The following is a 22,849-nucleotide window of genomic DNA, read 5'->3' as shown; positions in this document are numbered from 1 at the left end:
GAATCACATTTTACCATTGCTTTGTTCATTTAACAGTCACTTTGAGGCTGGGTATAATCTAATAGGGGAAAAAAATTAAAAAAATAAACCTCATTTGATTGTGCATTTCAATATTGCACGAGAAATCAAAGTATCTCTAGTATATAGTTTTCTGCACCATGGCTAATTAATTATTCTGATTGCTGAAAAGAATCTTTCTTCAGATTATTCTTGGAGCTATGGCACTTGATTAAAGTTCCAAAGTCCAATTTAGCACAATAATTTTCAGGCTACTCTACTAACGTAGAAATATTAATCTAACATGATGAGAGGTTTCTGTGGTAAATTTTCTATAAATTAATCCAAATCGATTTCAAAGGACTATTGCTATTTTAATACCTTTGATGGGTTTGGAATTTTACATTTATTAAGGTTCACAAGGTTCGCAATGACCTGAGATCAAAGTACAAAAAACAAATCTAGTCAATGTTAAATTGGATTTTTGACTGACACTCACTTCTCTAACCTCTTCCCAGGATTCCCAGTCTTCCGATGATTTGACAGTCACATGTTAGCATCAGTCTAACATTGTTCATCGCAGTTGCAATCAATGGAACGGCAAACACGGTGTTCATTCCTCGTAAAATATGTGAAACTCACAAACCCACAGGTTGCATTCATAGCACTGAAGTGATTTCTCAAGCTCCTGAAACAGTGCGTAACAGACAGGCCTACAACCAAGAACAGGACATTTAGATAACACCATTACGGATGTAATGGAAAACATGCACAATGCATGGAGTGATAACGAGGTAAAACTTGTATAAAAGAACAAAAGGTAGAAAATGTATGACAGTCTTGGACTTGAAGACAATGAAGATGTAATAACATTTTACAAAGCCTTATTCAAGGCTGAGCGAGCTTGTATGATTAATGCCTTTTGAAGTTGTTTAGCCCAAAAGTTTTTGCATTGTTTGAAAAACACATTCACATAAAATAACTACCTAACTTGTATTAGCCTTCGAAAGTAACTTTTCACCACATGAAGAGCAACCTCCTTCACCAACATAATTGTACCACTAAGATATCTTTATATTTGAAGTGAAAGCAAAACAAGGTCTGAAAGCAATAAGTTATATCAGCTTTAATAAATGGAAGGTCAACGGGGGTGGGAGATTGGAGCATGAATCCTCCTGACCAGGACCAGCTCCCTCCATGGACAGTTCATTTACAATGGACCAAATAACAAAATCAGATGGCATTGATGATATCAATGCAAAAGGAGGGCTAACAACCCTGGAGACATCCTGTTTCCTCCTTATTACACCTGTGCTGAGAGGAGAGGAAGAGGGGGAAGTGGTTCAAGGGATAGCGGCTCAAGGACAAGCTCCAGTTCATCAGCTCGGCAGTTGCAATGTTGCACATTCCTTCCGTAATCCATTCACGGCCTCCAAGCAGCCCTGGCAACAAAGGGGTCATTCTGCGAGAATGTAGTGAGCTCACGGCAGAGGCATCTGCTGGGTGGTGAAGACCTTGGCCCGATTGCCAGTTCTATCTGTCCCGGCAGTCAGGGGATGGTGACCGTGATTTTTGCCAAGTAGGACGTCTTCCTTGATCAACATCTTTTGATGGGCCTGTGACAAAATTCTGGTCAAAGACACATTGTCCTATCTTTAACTCATTGTTAGCTGACTCTACTTCCCCTAGAGAGCAAATAAGCAGGGATGACATATTTGTAGGCCAAACCCGGAAAGTGAGTTATCATTTTGGCACATCTGGTTCCATCATCCTTAAAGGGTTAGTACACCCAAAAATGAAAATGATTTCATTAATTACTCACCTTCATGTCGTTGGACACCCGTAACACCTTCGTTCATCTTCGGAACACAAATGAAGATATTTTTGTTGAAAGCTGAGGGCTGAGAAAGGCTTCAGAAAGGCCTCCATTGGCATTCAGTACATTCCCACTGACCCACCATGAAAGGCACTAATGACGGCGTTACAAAGTCCATCTCACTACAGTGGCTGTGCAATCATTTTACAATGCGACGAGAATAGTTTTTGTGCGCAAAAATAAAAAATAAAAAATCAAATCCGCCAAGTTATTGTCTTCCGTGTAGGTCTCTGACGTGAACTCACGTGGTCTGACGTGGTTATTGTGGATAAAGTCGTTATTTAGATTTATGAACTATTTTTGTTGCATTGTAAAATGATTGTACAGCCACTGTAGTGTGATGGACTTTGTAACGCCGTCATTAGTGCCTTTCATGGGTCTTGTGAGGGGGGTCAGTGGGAATGTACTGAATGCCAATGGACGCCTTTCTGATGCCTTTCTCAGCCATCAGCTTTCAATAAAAATACCTTCATTTGTGTTGGTGTCCAATGACATGAAGGTGAGTAATTAATTTTTGGGTGAATTAACCCTTTAAGTCAATAAGTTTTTAGTTAAATGCTTGAAATTTGGTCTATAGTAAAAACAAGCTCAATTTAATCACGTTTTATTCAACATAACAAACATAAGTAATAACAAGTGGCGAAATGGGACTATATAGGTTATCATGGACATTAAACATCACACCGAACAGGTGAACTCATCTACTCAATAGTCTGATTTCACAACCACATTTTTTTTTTTTTTATAACCATGCTCTTGCAAACAACTGGCATAAAAAAGAAGCCTACTCAGCAAGCAGCCATCATTTTACCATCACGATTAACTAGACCCAACATAGAGTAACACACTTTTAGCCAAAATAAACTTGAATTTGGTTACATGTTGTTTTTGCAAAATATCTTGCAAGATGTATGATATCCCATAGTGTAAGCAATGTCAACAGTGAATACAAGGTGTTTGGTTTTATTTATTTGATATGTTCATTTTCTAGATGACTAGTCTATTGGGTTAGATGTCTATCAAATGTTCACTGACAGCCCATATTTTGACTTCTTTTAGCCCGGACATCAGTGCTGTGTTTGGATTGCTATTAGACATCTTTTCAACAGAAAATTGTGAGCTTATGACGATTGAATTTAGCCTTCAAAAACTGTTTATTTTTGAAAATGATATTGAAAAACAAAACTGTTATTAGTCACAGAGCATATTTTCTAAAATAACCCAAAAGCCAATGGAAAAAATCTTATTCCCTGATTAAACAGACAAGACTTAAGTCTCATCCCAGACTAAAATGTATGTTTGAGCTGTTTTAAATCAAAGCAACTTGCACTGGCATATCTTAAAATACATCAGTACCATTGTTTTGTCTTTCTACGGCACATTTATAAACTCTAATTAAAGGATTAGTCAAAAATGACTTAAAAATACTTCAAAATGATTTACTCACCCCCATCTCATCCAAGATGTAAGATGTTCATGTCTTTCTTTCTTCAGTCTGATTTTTTTTTTTTTTTTTTAGGAAAACATTACAGGATTTTTCGCCACATAAATGCACCTCAGTGGCAACCGACGGGTTAAAGGTTCAAATCGATGCAGTTTCAAAAGCTTTCAGAAACTCTGCACGATCCCAGATATGCAACATAGGGTCTGATCTAGTCCAATCAGTGGTCATTAAAAAAACCCCCACAAAAACACACATTTATATACGTTTTAACATCAAATGCGTGACTTCAGTATTAGCAGAAAGGTCACACGATGTGTAAGTGGAAGTACCGATCGTGCTGAAAAACTCGATCTCATGTTCTCCTCCAACTTTAACCATTTCAGCTCTGCAGCATATTTTGAATAATTATGACTAGGGATGCAACAATACAGTTAGTCCATGGTTCAATACATACCTAGGTTTTTAACCACGGCTTTCGGTTCTGTTTTTTTGCTTCTTTTTTATTCTATTCTTAGGCGACAAAAACAGAAAGTTATTAGTAATACTCTTTCTTTATTATACTTAAAAGACTTAAACCCTTACTTAAACTTAACTTTACTTAAAAGAACCCTTGAACACATTCCTAGTGTATTGTATATTTTATATATGTATGTATGTATGTATATATATATATATATATATATATATATATATATATATATATATATATATATATATATATATATATATATATATATATACATAGGCGTCGCTAGGCCCTTTTTAGGGGGGCTTCAGCCCCCCTAAACTTATGCCTCAGCCCCCCTAAAAAATATGTGATTAACCTTTAAAACATATGAAACTGGCGGCAGGCTTCGGCTTCGTCCCGTTTTTTAGTCTGTCTCTCCAATCCGCAGCGGCTCTGAGCAGAGCGCAGCGCACGTCAGAAGCAGAGGTGTGTGTGTGTGTGTGTGTGTGTGTGTGTGTGTGTAAATCTGAGCGTCATTGGTCTGTCACCGCTCGTCAATGTCAAAATATTTGATAAAACCAATCAAATCAGAGTAGGCGGGCTTTATGGTCACACAGAAACTGCTGAGGATGAGCGCAAATTTTAGCAGAGCAACTCGACGTCAAGTAAGATAAATGCAGCTAAATTAAACATTCATGTTTGACAGCTTCTGCTTTAAGTCAGAAATGTTAATCAAAAAAAAATATTTAGGCAAATGAATAACCTTGTTGTGTCTAATTTTTTTTGACATTTTTAACTGGAAATATGCCAATGTGATTCCTAATGTAGGCCTTAACGAACAGAAAATATTAAAGGGTTACTTCAGCGATTAGCATATGGCTTTGTATCAGTAGAAACCCTGGAGAATATTCAAATGATTGTGCTTTCCCCCCTCATATCTCCCTGAGACGAGAGATTTATGCATTTTATTTCTGGAAAAATTCCTCCTATGATGCAAAATGACGATTTTTGCATCATAGGAGGAATGTTTGCCCAGAGGCTAAAGACTACAGCCAGCAGAGGGAGCCATTTCCGCATGTTTTGAATCCGGCATTGGGGGATGGGAGATTACACTCAGCTTGCAGGGAGAGCTCAGCTTGCAGACAGGATCATTTAAACGGAGCTATGGTGTGCAATGTAAGTCTTTTAACTTCTCAAATTCATTTCTATGAAAGTTAAGCTTGCAAAGGCATGAACTGAAACGTGCCAGACTGAACTCGCGTTGTGAATGTATGCCGCGAATGTAGTGGCGATTACCTCAGCTCTCATCACTCGTGCAGTTAGTGCTCAGTGCTGTGATACTCGCGCGGTGACTCATTCATTATATTGAACAGACACGATCAGTTTTTAATTGTAGTGTCTTCTCTAACTCAGTCACTGTAATCAAGTAGGTGGCTTTGGGAATGGCCTCACAGGGCAGCGAAGCATTCTGGGAATTGTAGTCTTTTATCCCCATGGGACAAATATACATTTTCTGTCTTTTCTCAGTCTAGAAGACACCAAATTCAAAAATAATTTCACATTTCTACTGCATTGATGACCCAGTTTAAATACAGATTCATCTTCCCAGCGCTGAAGTACCCCTTTAACAACGCCATTTTCATCAGATTAGGCGTTAGTTTAATAATGAATGTGTATATATTGTAAATTAATATAATTCTATTTGTAACATTCAGTAAATTAAAAAAAACATCAGCTTTTTCAGCCTGTATTGGGCATAAGATTTAGCCTAAGGAATGTTCATAATGTGATTTTAATAAACTTAAAACTTTGATAAACAGTAAATTAACGTGTCTAAGAAAATTATTCATGAAACATAAATATCAGTATGTTAATATGTAAACCATATGTTCACTTTATTCACTGACGAAAACGGAAAAAAAAACAGTCAAAGCTCAGCGTTATGAAGAGACAGGGCAAGATAAAAACAGAGAAAACGAGAGATGTGGAGATAAGAAAGACAAATAATTTACTGCTCAGTGACATGGTTTTCAAGCTATTGTTATCAAATTTTTTGGCCTTCAGAACATCACAAAATGCTCATATGTAGATCATAGATATCAAAATTTTCTCGGGGGACCATGTTAGAACCCCCTAACATTTGGGATCTTGGTTAAACCTGCCTACATTATTGGGTATGATAATTGCATGTACAGTATGGCAATGCATTAAGGTATTAATATTTGCTTTATAAGTTATGATAAACAGCCAATATCTTCTGGGTATGCACGTTTGTAAGCTATTAGTTAATAGCGCAATTTGGACCCTAAACTAAATAGTGTTACCATTTTTTCTACAGACCTACCCTCACTGGGGGCTGAGCCCCCCTAAAATAAAAATCCTAGAAACGCCCCTGTATATATATATATATGATTTACAGTGGTAGCTCAGAGCTGTACAGTATAGCATTTAAGTATGAAACTGAATTAATAAATTTAGGCTAAAATGTAATCTTCAATATACATTGATTAAAAGCTGTATAATTACTTTATTCAAGAGCAGGGAGGGATATTTTCTTTATCTTTTGTTGTTTTATTAACATAATTTACAACTCTCCCTTTAAGGACAAGTGTTCACAATCAATGCGCGACTGTCAATTTAAGACCTGCACACATCACATATACAGATGTACTTGACTTTACTTTCACTTTAGACATAACCGACTGTGTTTATATATGTTAATATTGTGTGTATTTGACAGTATTAGTGCAGTAAGACTACTTAGTCCAGTGTTAGATACTACTTAGACTACTTAGTCTGTGTTTGACAGGCGCGCTCAGCGCATGTAAAATGTGAATTAAATGTTTAACCAGCAAGGTTTTAAAACGCCGCTAAACACCCCCTAACTTTAGTGCATATGATTGGATATTTACTTATATCAGCGCGTAGACTCACAGGCACACACAAACAGAGCCAATATAAACTGAAAGAAATATTTAAAATGGAGAGAAATATATATAATTAATTGAATGCAAAACCGGAAAAAAAACGCAATTCACAATTGCGTATTGAACTGTGAATGCCGTACTGAACGGTTTAATACTGTATTGAGAATTGTGGCATCCCTAATTATGATGTATGCAAATTTGGGCCCAAATGTTTGGCGCAGAGCTGCAGTGGATAAAATTGTCCGACATCGTTGTTTTACCTTTATTTTTGTAAAGGCCGCTTGATTTAGTCTTTGCATATTCGTTTTAACACCGGGTTGGTACATCCATGTACGTGACAGGCGTGACCTTTCTGACATGGTGACGTCATACGTCATATGTTTCAAAAGCAGAAGACCAGATTAAAAAGATTGTGCATTTGAGGTTAGAAAGTATATAAATGTTTTGCTAGATAAGACCTTATTCCTAGGCTGCGATCATGAAGAGCCTCTGAAGCCGTTCAAAGCCCTTTGAAACTGCATTGATTTGGACCTTCAACTCGTTGGTTGCAATTGAAATGCATTATGTGGAGAAAAATCCTGCGCGACAATCGTGCTCATACTCGGACCACAACAAACGTGTCCATTGTGAAAGCCCTCAAGCATTCACCTACTCAGAAACATTATGTGACCGCAGATGGAAGGGCTTTACATTGCGCCCAGGGGGATTTGTGTTTGCGCACTTCATAAGAAGGATGGAGAACAATGCATAAAAAGAGAGAGTGAGGGAGATTGAAAATGAGCTTGGGCTCTTGTATTAGGGAGGCAGTGCAACCCACATTCCAACAGGGTGTAAATATTGACTCAGCAGTGGACAACTGGTTTCTATTGCTGGGCAAACAAAGGCATTGTGCTGCAGCAGAGCCTGAATGGTCTATGTGTACAGATTATGCTGATGGTAGATAAGTGGGCTGGCTGCTGCACTGTGAGGGCCTTCTGTCCTTTTCACTCAACCTGATGCAGGATTAAACAGTATAAACTGAACCATAAACCTAGAGCAAAGTGTTGATGATTTGGCGACAGTGACTCACAGTTGGCTCATTTGAGCGCATAAAGTCAGACTATAGACTTTTTGAATTCATCACATTTTAACTTGTCTGAGATGACCGTGACTCACCTGAGTCGCAACATGATAGGTTAACAAAAGCACAGCGTGTAATGTTTTCCAAAACTGAGTCATTCTGAGGTTTATGTCATTTACAGTACCTGTTCTAAGGGTGTGATGACTGTTCACTGCTGTCTTGCAATGGATTACAGTTTGATGCAGTAAAAAATGGCCTTGTTCCATCTTGGTGTCTGACAGGCAGGGTTGTGTCCGCTTCCTGTGTCAAAGCATTGATGAATGACACAGGCTCAGTGTTGCACCACAAGCATTACAAAGTGCATTACAGAGATCTTCTTCCAAGCAGAACACGCACACCTTGCTCTCTCTTTTTTTTTTTTTTCACCATTTAGAGAACACTTTATTGATAGATGGAATATGTAACTAGTCGTAGTTTAGATTTTTATTCTCAATGTGTCAATTCCAAATTAGTGTTCACTATATGATTGTTAGTGTTTTTATTTTATTTGTAGTTCCAGATCAGTTTCTTGTGGAAGCTTGTTTCTGCCACTGAATAGAAAAGAAAAAAAAAACAAGGTAATTGCAAATTTTTATCTTTGTTTTTTCTTGCAATTATACGTTTTTCTTAGAATTACGAAATATTAACTCGCAATTGTGAGTTATAAAGTCTGAATTGTGAATTGTGATTGTGAATTGTCTTTTTTCAGAATCAGACTTTGTAATTTGCAGTTGCAAGTTTATATCTAATAATTGTGAGAAAAAGACTTTGGCTCTGCTCAGGTGTTATAAGAGCCCAGGTTGATCTGATAGTGGCCTTCAGCTCTTCTGCATTGTTGGGTCTGGCATATCGCATCTTCCTCTTCACAATACCCCATACATTTTCTATGGGGTTAAGTTCAGGCGAGTTTGTTGGCCAATTAAGAACAGGGATACCATGGTCCTTAAACCAGGAACTGGTTGCTTTGGCACTGTGTGCAGGTGCCAAGTCCTGTTGGAAAATGAAATCTGCATTAAGTGGGTCAGCAGCAGGAAGCATGAAGTGCTCTAAAACTTCCTGGTATATGGTTGCGTTGACCTTGGACCTAAAAAAAAAACCCACAGTGACCCAACACCAGCAGATGACATGGCACCCCAAACCATCACTGACTGTGGAAACTTTACACTGGGCCTCAAGCTATGTGGATTGTGTGCCTCTTCTCTCTTCCTCCAGACTCTGGGATCCTGATTTCTAAAGGAAATGCTATATTTACTTTCATCAGCGAACATAACTTTGGACCACTCAGCAGCGGTCCAGTCCTTTTTGTCTTTAGACTAGACGAGATGCTTCTGACGCTGAGAGAGTGGCTTGACACAAGGAATGCGACCGCTGAAACTCATGTCTTGCATCTGTCTGTGCGTAGTGGTTCTTGAAGCACTGACTCCAGCTGCAGTCCACTCTTTGTGAATCTCCCCCACATTTTTGAATGGGCTTTGTTTCACAATCCTCTTCAGGGTGCGGTTATCCCTATTGCTTTTAAACTTTTTTCTACCACATTTTTTCGTTCCCTTCACATCTGTATTAATGTGCTTGGACACAGAGCTCTGTGAACAGCCAGCCTCTTTTGTAATGACCTTAAGTGTCTTGTCATCCTTGTGCAAGGTGTCAATGGTCATCTTTTCCATGATTGTTTAGTCTACAGAACTAGACTGAGAGACCATTTAAAGGCCTTTACAGGTGTTTTGAGTTAATTAGCTGATTAGAGTGTGGCACCAGGTGTCTTCAATATTGAATCTTTTCAAAATATTTTCTGAGATACTGAATTTGTGATTTTCCTTAGTTGTTATAACCATCAAAATTAAAAGAAATAAACATTTAAAATATACCAGTATGTGTGTAATGAATGATTATCATATACAAGTTTCACTTTTTGAATGGAATTAGTCAAATAAATCAACTTTTTGATGATATTCTAATTATATGACCAGCACCTGTATATGATATAGGACAAAAGCTGAACAAAAACTTTATTTTGATGGTTCCTTTTGGATATATCTCAGAATTGTGAGAAAAAGACTGAATTGCAAGAAATAAAGTCAGAATTGCGAGATATAAACTCGGATTTGCATGACATAAGTCAGAATTGAGATATAAACTCAATTGCATGAAAAAAATCAGAATTGCGAGATATAAACTTTCATTTAAGTTTTCAGAATTGTGGGGAAAAAAAGTGAATTACGAGAAAAAAGTATTTTGCAAGACTTTATTTCACGCAATTATATCCTGCGATTTCTGAGAGTTCAGAATTGTAAGATAAAAAGTTTTTTTATTTTATTTTTTACAATTCTATGGTGGAAACGAGCTTCCATAGTTTACAATATTTTAGTTTAACTCTCATTATTGTTTTACCAAATATAATACATTTTTTTAAAGTATATTAACAAAAAATAATAACAGCTACTATACACATCTACTAGTCTGTTAATCTGTTTATTTCACCTTCATTTCAATGTTTCTCGCCTGATGATAAAATGATGTCAAGTTGTATTCTTGTACACTCTTTCCAGCTGTTTCTGAATAGAATGTGTCCTGTGTGAAAATATGTATTTGTGCACATCCCTAATTGAAAGAAGAATGGAACAGAGCGTTCCTGCCAAGTGGTTTTTGCCATTTTATCTTTGATGCCTGTGAGATGTTTATGGAATTTGCTTCACACTCCACTTGTGCAATCAAGTGAAGAGCAAAGGACTTGTTTCGTCATAGCTGTCAGAGACAAACAATGTAAAGCATGTCAAAACAACAATGTCTTCACTGGACAGGCTGTTAGATGTTAAAGTTTTTCACACCCTAACCTGTACTTATCTCTTCCTCAGTTACACGAACACTCGCATACATAGGGACTGCATAGTAGCACGTTCAGAGTGATTAGAGTGATGTGACATGACCTTTTCAGTGTTGTGGCGTGCACTGGGCGACAGGGAATGGAACGTGTCCAAATTAAATATTTAATTCATAAACAGACACGCTCAGGGGGTGTCTGTCATACACCTCTGACCATGAAAGAAGGACAGAATATACCTTCTCTCTTTGCAGTCGCTGAAAATGCAGCTAAATACCAGACTTTCGCATTCAAGTGCTCAAAAAAAAAAAAAAAGGCGAAAAATGAGAAGGATGATTTGAATAATGTTTCTGTCAAATGCTAGCCCTCTACTTCACCACATGTCCCCGGGGAGAAATCTGCTACGATTTACTACAGCAGCGCTGCGTACACTGGCCGCCCGCCTTGTCAATGAGAAGACTTTTTACTGGGTCAGATTTCACAGCCCACATCGATTTATACCCTCTGTTGCGTTTTATCTTTTTTTTTTTTATTCTTGGTGATATAAAGTTTCCTTGTACAACGATATTACCTTGGATGTAGCATGAATAAAGAATGGGAAAGTCTTTTACTAACAGGCGACACTGTTTTTTTTCGGCAGGGTATCGGATATTGCTCCCTCTCTTATTATTATCCAGTGCTTAGAGTTCTGGGCACATGATATTTGAAATTGATATAAAAAAAATACCAGAGTTTTGCTTAAGGCATATTGTGAATCGGAAGGAAACAACCGAGACAGTAGTACGTTAACGAGATGATCTTGCGAATGTTAACCTGATTCCAACTGTGTTCCAGAGTCACACGCTCACTAGAAATCCACCTGACAGCCCTGAGAGACACAGAGATCTTTACGCCTTAAAGGTATAGTTACCCCAAAGTTACAATTCTCCCTTGTGAAAAGAATGCTTTTAAAAGCTTAACTGTATGGTTTGGGGACCACTGATTTCGTTTCGATGTCTTTTGCAGATGGTGTCGTCGTTTCGGTCTCTTCAGACCAGGACCTTCAGCATGCACAGAGCTGTTGAGCTCATTAAAGCCGCAGTTTCCTCCTAACCTCTAACCGTTTCTCCTTCTAATACCCTCCATATTGCTTTAAAATACAGCATTCTGTGCAGAATTCAAATTGGTCTGATATGTTTTCGGGTCCACGCTGACCCGCTCATATGATCCAATCTGTGATGTCTACATGTGTGTGTGCTGTGGTGGTTCACGTGAAACCAGACTAAATTTGCCCGAATGGAAAGCATATTTACACTGTCTAAATCTTTCCCTATCCCCTGTATAGTGCACTATGTGCCGTTAGCCATGTAGAAAATAGGACGTGTGAACAAGTGTCTATTTATAATGTAGGGGGCGGGGCTTCATATTCTAGAGAGCATTTGATTGGACATAAAATCTGAAAAGAAGTGCAGAGTGATGCCATCAAAATCATTGATCCATATTGGCGGAAGTGAGAGTATGTAGGTTTGGAATGCTTGTATGCTCTAAAGGTGAATGTTGTCATTATTTTGGAGCACACTAGCTTATAGATAAAAGTAAGGCTAACATATTCATACTAAAAAACAAACAAACATGATTTCATGAGGACTTTATGTGTATACTAATAGAAAGTAATCTTTTATGACTATGTTTCTGTTTTTTTTTTCTTTTAAGTTACATTATTTGTAATAATGTCAAATGCAATAATTGGATACAATTTATTTTAAGGTGAATTAAATGTATAATTACACTATAACGGGTAATATTAATTAAGAACATGTACTTACTTATTATTATTGTCATTGTTTAATTCCGATGATGATGGTTCCAATGAACAAAACATTTATTAATAAAACAAACTCAGGTAATACACATAGAGTTAGACAAAGTAGGAGCAATACCTGACAATTAACTAAACATAAGAAGGAACATAAAGGGTTAGTACACCCAAAAATGCAAATTCAGTGATACATTTCTTACCCTTAGTGTCGCTCGACACCCGTAAGACATCTTCATCTTCGGAACACACATTAAGATATTTTTGTTGAAATCTGATTGCTCAGGAAGACCTCCATTGACACCAATGTAATTTCCTCTCTCAAGACCTATAAAGGCACTAAAGACGTCGTTGCAAAAAACATCTCACTACAGTGGCTCTACAATTATTTTATGAAGCGACGAGAATCGTGTGTGCAAAAACCCCCAAAATAATGACTTATTAGGGATGGTCGATTTCAAAACAAAGTTTAGAACTATAGGGCTTTGCTATAGCTCAAACAGTAGAGCATGGCACTAGCAATGCCAAGGTCATGGGTTCGATTCCCAGGGAAAGCAAGAATCAACAAAATGTTAAATGTGTACCTTGAATGCAATGTAAGTCGCTTTGGATAAAAGCGTCTGCCAAATACATAAGTGTAAATGTAAAAGGGTTATAAATCAGCATATTAATTCATGATTCGGATCACATGTCAAACTGCCAATCTGCTGAAACCACATGACATTGGCCATCCGAATCCTGAATCAATACGCTGATTCATGACCATTTGAACCTCCTACAATGAAGGCCTTTCTGAGCCTTTGAATTTCAACAAAAATATCTTCATTTGTGTTCCGAAGATGAACAGATGTCTTATGGGTGTTGAACGACATTAGGGTGAGTAATTGTTGATAGAATTGTCATTTTTGGGTGAACTAACCCTTTTAAATACACAGTGATGACAAACTAAATAACTAACAGGTGTGCAGATGAGCATGAATGTCGTGTAACTAATGTGTGGCGGGAAACTAGAACAAACTAGGAACAAACTAAAAGTACACACAGAGCGTGACAACTAAAGTGCTATGGTTTGGTTTATGGTCAGTTGCATGTAATTATGCATTATTTAGCCTTCTGTTATTACTACAGTACATGTGACATATGCAACAGAAACACTGTAAAATGATCGCAGAAACATGAAACACAGCACAGCGGGAAGTCAACTTTGTCAGCCTGTTCAAGCAAACCCGCAAAAGTCAAATGGCTGTGTGATCGCTGCTGAATTTCTGCAGTAATTAAAAACAATGAGAGTGCAAAAGGCATTCGACTAGGGGACAAAATCGTACAGTGCTAATTAAGCCTCCAGTATCTTTCTGTGGCTCATTTGCACATGGGGCATGTTTTGACTAGCAGCTGCTGCACCATGACAGTGACAGATATTGGTAGCACAGTTTCATATATATATGAACGTTTTGAACGTTCTATTGACTATAAGTAACTTTGCAACTACATGTCAACTAACTCTCAGTAGAGTATTAGCAGACTGTCTGCTTAATTTCTGCCAACTCTTTATTATATTGCTTCCCCAACAGACTTTATACTGAGTATCATTAACATTGCATGTACATATCAACTTAGTCTAACCCTAAGGCCGTGTGTCCACCAAAAGCGTTTTTATCCAGCTGAAAACGCCTCGCTGTGAGCGCTTGAGGGCGTTTTGGCAGCGCAGCATTATTTTTTTTTTTTCCAGTTTAGACTCTTTGCTTGTTATGATATGGAATATCTTTGGAAAGTGTTACTAGTATCTCATTTCACAGATTTGTTACTAGTATTTAATTTCACATAAGCAGGTTTCTGTGTTGATTCTATATAAAAATGCTGATACGATGTTGTTTTAAATCCTTTTGTTTTGTTATTATGTTTGTCCCACCCCTCCTCCACTGTGATTGGATGGCTGGCTGAAAAGTGATAGTGCGTTGCGTTTTACTCAAAGTTTCATTCTTTTACTCTTACCGACCAATTGTATGTAAAAAATGCCCATCGCTCTTCGTTTGAGCGTGACATACTCGCTCAGCGCCTCGCTATGCTCATGGTGTTCTAAAAACGTAGTGGTCCCATTGAAAACAATTGGGAAAAAAAAAAAAAAAACTTTTGTGGACACACCACCCTACCTGTACCTAACCTAACCCTACCAGTACCCAAACCTACCTACTAATACTCGACTAAGACTGTTACTTACAGTCAACATAATCTGTTAAAGGGATCATCAAAATAAAGTGAAACCCAAGCTTTTGTTCCATAATTACTCTCTGGTCTGGAGTCTTCAAATACGCCTGGGGATTGACAGGTAAAACAACCCAAGCTTCTACCGGTGGTGTCAATCAAGTGTCAGAATCCTCTCAGATGGGACATAAGGGCTCAAGTGCAATTCTCCCATAGCTCAGGTTAAGAGGCACATCACCTCAGCACAGATAAAATTGGATCAAATACAAAGAAAGTTCCAGAAACAAACCCAGAGCAGAGTAGATATTATTGTTCAGGGCTGTTATCTAGGAGTTTTCTTTGTGATACTATGAACAGGACATTGTGTAAGAGCCATCTAATAAATGCTTCCTTATCACAGTGAAAGAAATTTACTTAGCTTGAACTTGAGATCAAATCTAACCTTGTGCAATAATACAGAAAGCAGCAACACAGAGGCATTCCATGCATAGTTACACACGTGCAACAATGTCATTCATTAGCCAACTAGTCTAAAACACAAACTTTGGTGATGCAACGCCCGTGCCAGTGTGACTTTGTCATAATAATATTAAAATAAGTAACACATTTGCATTTCCCAACTTCAGTATGTTATTATTGAAGTTTGCTTCGGCAAACACTACTAATACTGTGAGCAAACCCCTGACAACCACCCAGAACATCCTAGAAACTGCATAGCAACACCCTAGCAACTATTTAAAGAACCACACAGCAACACCCTAGCAACTATTTAAAGAACCACACAGCAAAGCCCTGGCAACCACCTAGAGCACCCTAGTAGCCACCTTAAAGACTCAAGTATTATTTGGAAACCAGTCAGAACACCCTAGCAACATGCTAGAAAACACCTTAGACTCAAGCATTACCCTGGAAACCAACCAGAAGACTGTAGCAACACGCTAGAAAACCCCTAAGACTCAAGCATTACCCTGGAAACCAACCAGAACACCGTAGCAACACACTAGAAAACACCTAAAAGACTCAAGCATTACCCTCGAAACCAGCTAGAACACCCTAGCAACACACTAGAAAACACCTAAAAGACTCAAGCAATGCCCTGGAAACCAGCCAGAAAACCCTAGAAAACACATAAAAAAAACTCAAGCAAAGCCCTGGTAACTACCCAGAACACCATATCAACAAGCCACAACACCTTAGCAACTCCCTAGCAACTGCAAAGCAATGTTCTGGCAACAACTCTGAAGACAATCTTATAGAACACCATTGAAACCACATTACAATGCCCTAGCAACAACTCAGAAGACTCAGCAACACCATATCAACCACCTAGAAGACTTAATCAGCACCTTGGCAACCACCCAGAACACCCTAGTAACCTGCCACAACATTTTAACAACTGTATAGCAACTATGCAGGAAACCTTAGCAACCGCATAACATCCTAGCCACCAGAGCACCCTAGAAATTGCATTGAAATGCCCTAGCAGCAACTCAGAACACCATAGCAATACCATAGCAACCACCTAAAATAATCAAGCACTTCCCTCATAATTACCCTGAACACAGTAGCACCATTCAAAGATCCAGCCACAACACCTTAGCAACTCCTTAGCAAATGTATAGCAATGTCCTGACAACAATTCAGAACACAATCTCCTAGATCACTCTAGAAACTGCATTACAATGCCCTAGCAACAACTAGCAAACACTTAGCAACAATCTAAAAGTCTCAAGCAATGCTCTGGAGACCTCTCAGAACAGCATAGGGACAACATAGCAATTCCCTGGCAACCGCCTAGAGCTCAGTACCAACCACACAGAAAATTAATGGCAACAGCCCACTAGTAATACCCCAACAATAATCCAGAATACTCTAGCAACACCCTAGCAACCTGTCGGCACTGTGTATAGTCTCTTGGCACTGTGCATTTTTCATTATTGTAAGTGGACTCATGAATTCAATTTTGCATTTAAAATAGTAAAGACTGACTTTGGTTATCATGTATTAAAGAACTGACGCAATCCATGAGCTATAACACAGATGTAATCGACTTCCTGCATACCGTATCATGAGTGTATGTGCAGGCGTCATAGCAACATATCTGAAACTGGGACAGTGAGATAGAAAGTATGTCTAGTATGCTCAGCATACATGTCAAAAGCATTCTAAGAACGGCTGACCCACGCAGATACTGTCTACAAATCGTCACAAGCCTTATATGGTGAATGTCTGGGAGGATTACGCCTTTCATTGACTCAATGTGTTCAGAGACTTTTCTGAGTCTGGAGCCTTTTTAGTTGAGAATGTAAGTGATAACATCCTAAAGAGTAGTTGTCCTTTCATACAAGGCGAGCAGGTGTGTGTCGTTACTGATCCATTGACATTCACCAGTGCAACCTTAGTCTATGCTTCTGAATACGCACCATTGATCTGTCGCACATCGTAAAACAGAACTGAAGGTCACATTTATGATGGTACAGTGCAGATAACAGGAGGTCAAAGGGGCTGAAAGCATGAACATTTTCTGTCTGTTTCCCTAGTTTAAAACCAAAACAGCCTCATGTACATGTTCCAACACGACCAAGATTGACAACACCATTCAGTACGCCATATTCACCGTGAGCACGTTTCTGCAGGGAACACAATGTTCACACAAAAATACGAGTGAAATAACATGGGCGTGAACCAAAATTCCATCTGAATGAATTGTTTTGGCTGTGCTCCAGTAGGTACTCCCAGCGCCAGTTAAAACACAGATAGTGCGGCTTATTGTTCTGTCAGAATTTACTCGAGAGGAAGAATTTATGCAAGTGTAAAATTGTTTGATTTGTGATGGATTACTTTATTATTGCAGCTTGCAAAAGCACATACTATGTGAGTGCTCCGGCCGTGAATGATACCTCGACTTGTTGAGGAGATGTACTGTTACTTTTTAAACATTTTGCCTGATGATAAAATATGTATAAAAAGTTACATTTAAAGTAATTGAGACCAGGATGTATGGAAGCTTGCTTTTTTTCATTATTTTTGACTTTTTTCATTATTCTGACTTTTTCTCGAAATTCAGACTTTTTTTCTCATAATTGTATGATGTACAGTGAAGTCATAATTGAATGTTATAAAGTCATAATTGAAAGATATAAAGGTAATTCTGACTGTTTCCTCGCAATTTTGAGTTTACATTTCACTATTTTGACTTTTTTCCTCATTTTTTAGACTTTTTTTGCTATTCAAATTTTTTTTGTTGTGCATTTGTGAGTTTATTTCTCGCTATTCTCTTTTTATTTCTCACAATTTAGACTTTTTTCTGACAATTGCAAGATTATTTCTCGCTCTTCAGATTTTTTTCCCAATATTCTGACTTTTCTCATTAAAGGTGCACTATGTAGTATTTTTGCAGTAAAATATCCAAAAACCACTAGGCCAGTGTTATATATTTTGTTCAGTTGAGTACCTACAATATCCCAGATGTTTCCAACTATTTGTAAATTGTGAGAAAATTGCTATTTTAACTAAGGACTGGGACGTTTCAGCATTGCACTTGAGGGAGTCGCTGGTCAATCGCGTCATATCTGCGTTACCCTCGGTTTCGGCTTTTATTTGGCAGGAGCGCTTTACTCTTAGCAGTGTGAACAAGTGAACGCACGGAGTAACGTCATAACATCGTTTTAAACACAGTTAAATGTATCTAATATGATAAACAGAGCTCCATTACCTCAAAATCATAACCGGAAGAGCGGATCTGTGCAGGCGCCCGGCAAACGAGTCCCGTCCCGTCATAATAAAAGTCCCGGTATTCGCAAGGCGGGTATTTGTTTAACAATCGCTCCAGCAGCTTTGCTCAGGTCCATAACACTTGGTCCTGCTCTGCTTTACACTACAGTAACGTTAATAACCACATGCATGAACGTGATTTCTGCCCGAGTCCTATTTTTCACCGGCTGTGATGAGAAGACCACATCTCCCAAGATGCTGCGCTCACACTTTGCGTCATCAAACTACGCATTTGTTTTGCATAGGCGCCCTCCAGTGGACAAAAGCTGCATAGTGCACCTTTAATCACTTTTTTTCTTGCAATTGCAAGATTATTTTTTTGCTATTCTGCCCTTTTCTCACTATTCTGTCCTTTTGACTTTTCACAGTATTCAGAATTTTTTTTTCTCGCAATTGCAACTTTTTTCTTGCCATTCTGACTTTTTTTTCCTTTTTGTAATTGCAAGTTTATTTCTTGCTATTCTGACCTTTTCTCACTATTCTTACTTTTTTCACAATTGCAAGTTTATTTCTCATTATTCTGACCTTTTGTCACTATTCTGACTTTTTCCTCGCTTTTCCAACTTTTGTCGCGCAATTCTCTTTTTTTTGCCCACTATTCTGGCTTTTTTCCCAGCTATTCTGACTTTTCTCTTGCAATATCAAGAAATATTTCTTGCAATTTTGACCTTTTTGCTATTCTGACTTTTTAACAGTACCACGACTGAGGTGAAACCCTTGAGCAAGGCACCGATCCCCCAACTGCTCCCTGGGTGCTGTAGCAATATGGCTGCCCAGTGCTCTGGGTGTGTGTTTACTACTGTACCCGTGCACTTGGATGGGTTAAATGCAGAGCAGAAATTCCAAGTATGGGTCACTTGGCAACACGCCACGCCACTTTACTTTAACTTTTTTTTCTCTCGCAATTGCTAGTTTATTTCTCACTATTCTGTATTTCCCCCCCTCACAATTCAGACATTTTATTCTTGCAATTCTGTCTTTTTAGTCTCTGATTCTTGCTATGACTTTTCTCTTGCAGTTGCATGATATACAGTAAAGAATGTCATAAAGAGTGGGGGATGAGCTCTTTTGGCCAGTCATTTTGGTCAACCAGGGACAGGAGTTGAGAATTAGCACTAGCTATAAACTCTATTTGCTGCACATCATTTGCAGTACTTGTATTGTAGCTATGTCTGTATGCATTGTCCCTGTTAAATAAACAAATGAATAAATAAATTAAAACCCAGCCAAAACACCCAGCAACATGCTAAAATCCACTTACCGGATAACATCTCCTACCTGTCACATGTTTGTTCAGTTTAGTTCAGTTCTCTCTTGTCTGCATGTGTTCTCGTTAATTACAATGCTTAAAATTAGTTAACTCTTGTCAGCTGTTTCCGTTTAGTGTCCTCATTATCCTGGTGTATTTATACTCCCTGTTCTGTTCATTTCTTTGTCGGTTAATGTTTGGGTTAACAGTGTCTTATGCTTCTGTGTTTGCTTTTGGATTAAAGACTGTTGTTATCACCATCTCCTTCGTCTTGCGCTTGCTAAGCCAGCCTGAACTGCTACACTACCCTTGTGAAAATTCTGTACACTTTAGCACACCTTTAAAAAGAGCACTTATTGCGGAAATAACATACTTCAAAAGAATCCACATGCTATCGTCATAACAGTGATTTCTGCCATGGGCAAGTGCCACTTAAGTACACCGCCACTTTTCTTCAGAATGTAAAAATGTAGTTGTAAATAATATTCTTTATACATGGAGTGATGGGGGAAGGCTATTCAAGAGTTCAAACCAAAAGTGAGAGAGGAAAAGAATGAGACAATAACCACATGCAGTGACTAGTTCAGGTCAGGTAAAAAAAGAAAAAAGAAATACTGAAGACAAACAGCTTGACTGCACTGCCCTTTAAGTCAGTCAAATCCATTAGTTTAAACCTTTTCAAAAACAAACGTAAACATGCTTTCACACACTAAAGTTTATTCACTGCGAGGCGCGGAATGTGTCAGAATCCAGATTGTCACCTTGCAGGTGTAAAATTGTTTACAAAAAAACAAAGAGCTGAGGAAATGTAGAGAATTTTTGCAGCCTGTAAGGAGATATTATTCCAAGAGCCTGTTTACAGCTTGTATTAAAATTGTGTGGAAGACATATTACCATTTCAAATCACATTAAAAATATTTATTTTATGTTTTTGAACCATTAAGGTGTCTTATGCTCACTGAGGCTGCAGTACATAAACATAAAATAAAATAAAAATATTGTGGAGAATTATTACATTTTAAATGCTGTTCCCTTTCAGTCGGTCACGTTCGACGTACGTCAGAACCCATTCGTCGGTTCAGTTCTGACGTACGTCTCCGTTCCCTCCTTCAGGGAACGAGGGTTACATACGTAACCGAGACGTTCCCTTTCAGTCGGTCACATTCGACGTTCTCCTTCAGGGAACGAGGGTTACATACGTAACCGAGACGTTCCCTTTCAGTCGGTCACGTTCGACGTATGTCAGAACTGAACCGACGAATGGGATCTCATTCGTCGGTTCAGTTCTGACGTACGTCTCCGTTCCCTCCTTCAGGGAACGAGGGTTACATACGTAACCGAGACGTTTTCTGTATTTAATGTAATTTATTCCTGTGATCATTACGCCAGTCTTTAGTGTCACATGATCCTTCAGAAATCATTCTAATATAATGATTTGATGCTCAAAAAACATTTCTAGTTAGTATCATATTTGGAAGGTTTAATATATTTTGTGGAAACCTTTTTTTTCCCAAAATGATCTGATGGATAGAAAGTTAAACAGAACAGCATTTGAAACAGAATGTTTTTTTGTAAGTCTTTTACTCTCCCTTTTTATCAATGCATCCTTGCTGAATAATATATATAACTCAGCAAGGATGCATTGATTTAACTTGTTAATAATGCGCCATCTTGACAAACAGTTGTAAAAATGTTAGTGTTTCTTGACTGAATGAGACAAGAGTTTTAAAATACTTTTGACCTAAGTCGCTAAAGGTGACTTGCCCTAAAGGGACTCCTATAAGCTGGAAGTGGAATTTGTTCCATGCGTATTGGCAACTGTCACAGAACTGTGACTGAGGTTTCATTGTCTGAGCCCTCTAGCCATAATCTGGACCTTCTCATTGACAGCTAAGGTGCCGAACAGGGCTCAAAACCAGCAAGGAATTTGCTAAAGACTGTCACAGCAATTGTAGGTCAAACAAGAGGAAGATTCTTGCCACAAAGCTCTTTTGTCGCAGGACAACAACAGCTCAGTGTATGGAGCATAACAATGGAACCAGTAGAGCAAGTGACACTAAACTTCTAATGCGAGGGAAGGAAGCCAGAGAAATCTCTTTAAAGTCAGCAGTCTACTGTACCATCGCACCCCATACCGTAGGCAACATTAGCACATGATCAAATGGGTTGATCTGAGAGCAGCAGCTACGGATCACGTCTCCTGCGCTGCTTTAGGATGAATACATCCGATCCCTCCAGGGGAAAGAGGCTTGTTGTTCCCAGGCTCACGCTCTCACCTTGTCTCCTCTGGGTATGCGTGTATAGTTGAAAGATGCTCATGTATGCAGACATCAAGCTACACTGCGAATGCGAAAACACTGGAATGCATGATTATACATTGTATACATTCTTACATGCAGTAGAGAATGCACAAACCCATGACTAACAACTGTCATGTGCTGTGAGGTGAAAGGACGCAGATAGGGGAATGTTTTAAAAATACTGTTATAAATGCAGTTTCTGTGAACAAAAAAACTAAAAAAAACTGGATTGCTACATTTTAAAGTTCATTTTCAAAATGTTTCCTTAATAAGGCATTTTCCACTAGTGGCTAACTGGACTAAACCTTGACCTCTAGCATCACAATATTGTGCTGTAACCAACCCCAACAATGGTTACAGTACAATATTGTGAAGCTAGAGGTCAAGATTTCTAAAGTCATTTCCTTTGCTCATTAGTATGGTTGGATTGCACCGTTTAAAGCCAACAGCAAAGACTGTAATCTGATTACATTACTCATTACAAGTAACTTACAAGTTACTTTTTTCAGGTAGCAAAGTAGTAAAGTAATGCATTCATTTTAAATGTAGGCCTACAACAAAATACCTGACTTAAATAACATAAGTTACTTTGTTTACCCATTTATGACAGCTCTCCTGTTGAGGGAAATCGTGAGTAAGTGCAGAGGCGTTGTGTGTGCTGTGTGAACATGATGGTTATTGTTTTCTAAATGTGAGCATACATTTACTCATCTCTGGGCCCCAATGACTACCACGGTAAGTCGATGGCTACTGGCAACTGTCTGGTTATCATCATTCTTTAAAATATCTTCTTTTGTGTTCAATAGAAGAGAGAAACTCATACAGGTTTGGAACAACTTGAGGGTGAGTTACCATGGTTAATGTACTGCTGAATGTACTGATAAACATTTATGGTAAACTAAAATTTACTTTGAGGATAT

At 38.3% G+C, this 22,849-nt stretch overlaps 1 long non-coding RNA gene across 1 annotated transcript; it reads right to left on the bottom strand.

The window, feature by feature from the left end:
- Positions 1-1,156: 1,156 nt before the first annotated feature.
- LOC137063366 (uncharacterized) lies at positions 1,157-19,692 on the bottom strand. Its single transcript, XR_010901376.1, has 3 exons — positions 19,642-19,692; positions 7,937-8,052; positions 1,157-1,626 (listed from the first exon to the last, which is right to left on the bottom strand). It is a non-coding gene; the product is annotated as an uncharacterized lncRNA (long non-coding RNA).
- Between the last annotated feature and the right edge of the window lie 3,157 nt (positions 19,693-22,849).

This window comes from Pseudorasbora parva, chromosome 24 (assembly GCF_024679245.1).
Source record: "Pseudorasbora parva isolate DD20220531a chromosome 24, ASM2467924v1, whole genome shotgun sequence".
NCBI classification, from domain to species: Eukaryota; Metazoa; Chordata; class Actinopteri; order Cypriniformes; family Gobionidae; genus Pseudorasbora; species Pseudorasbora parva.
Note: the sequence above shows the minus strand (reverse complement) of the source record. Positions and strands in the feature narration are given on the sequence as shown.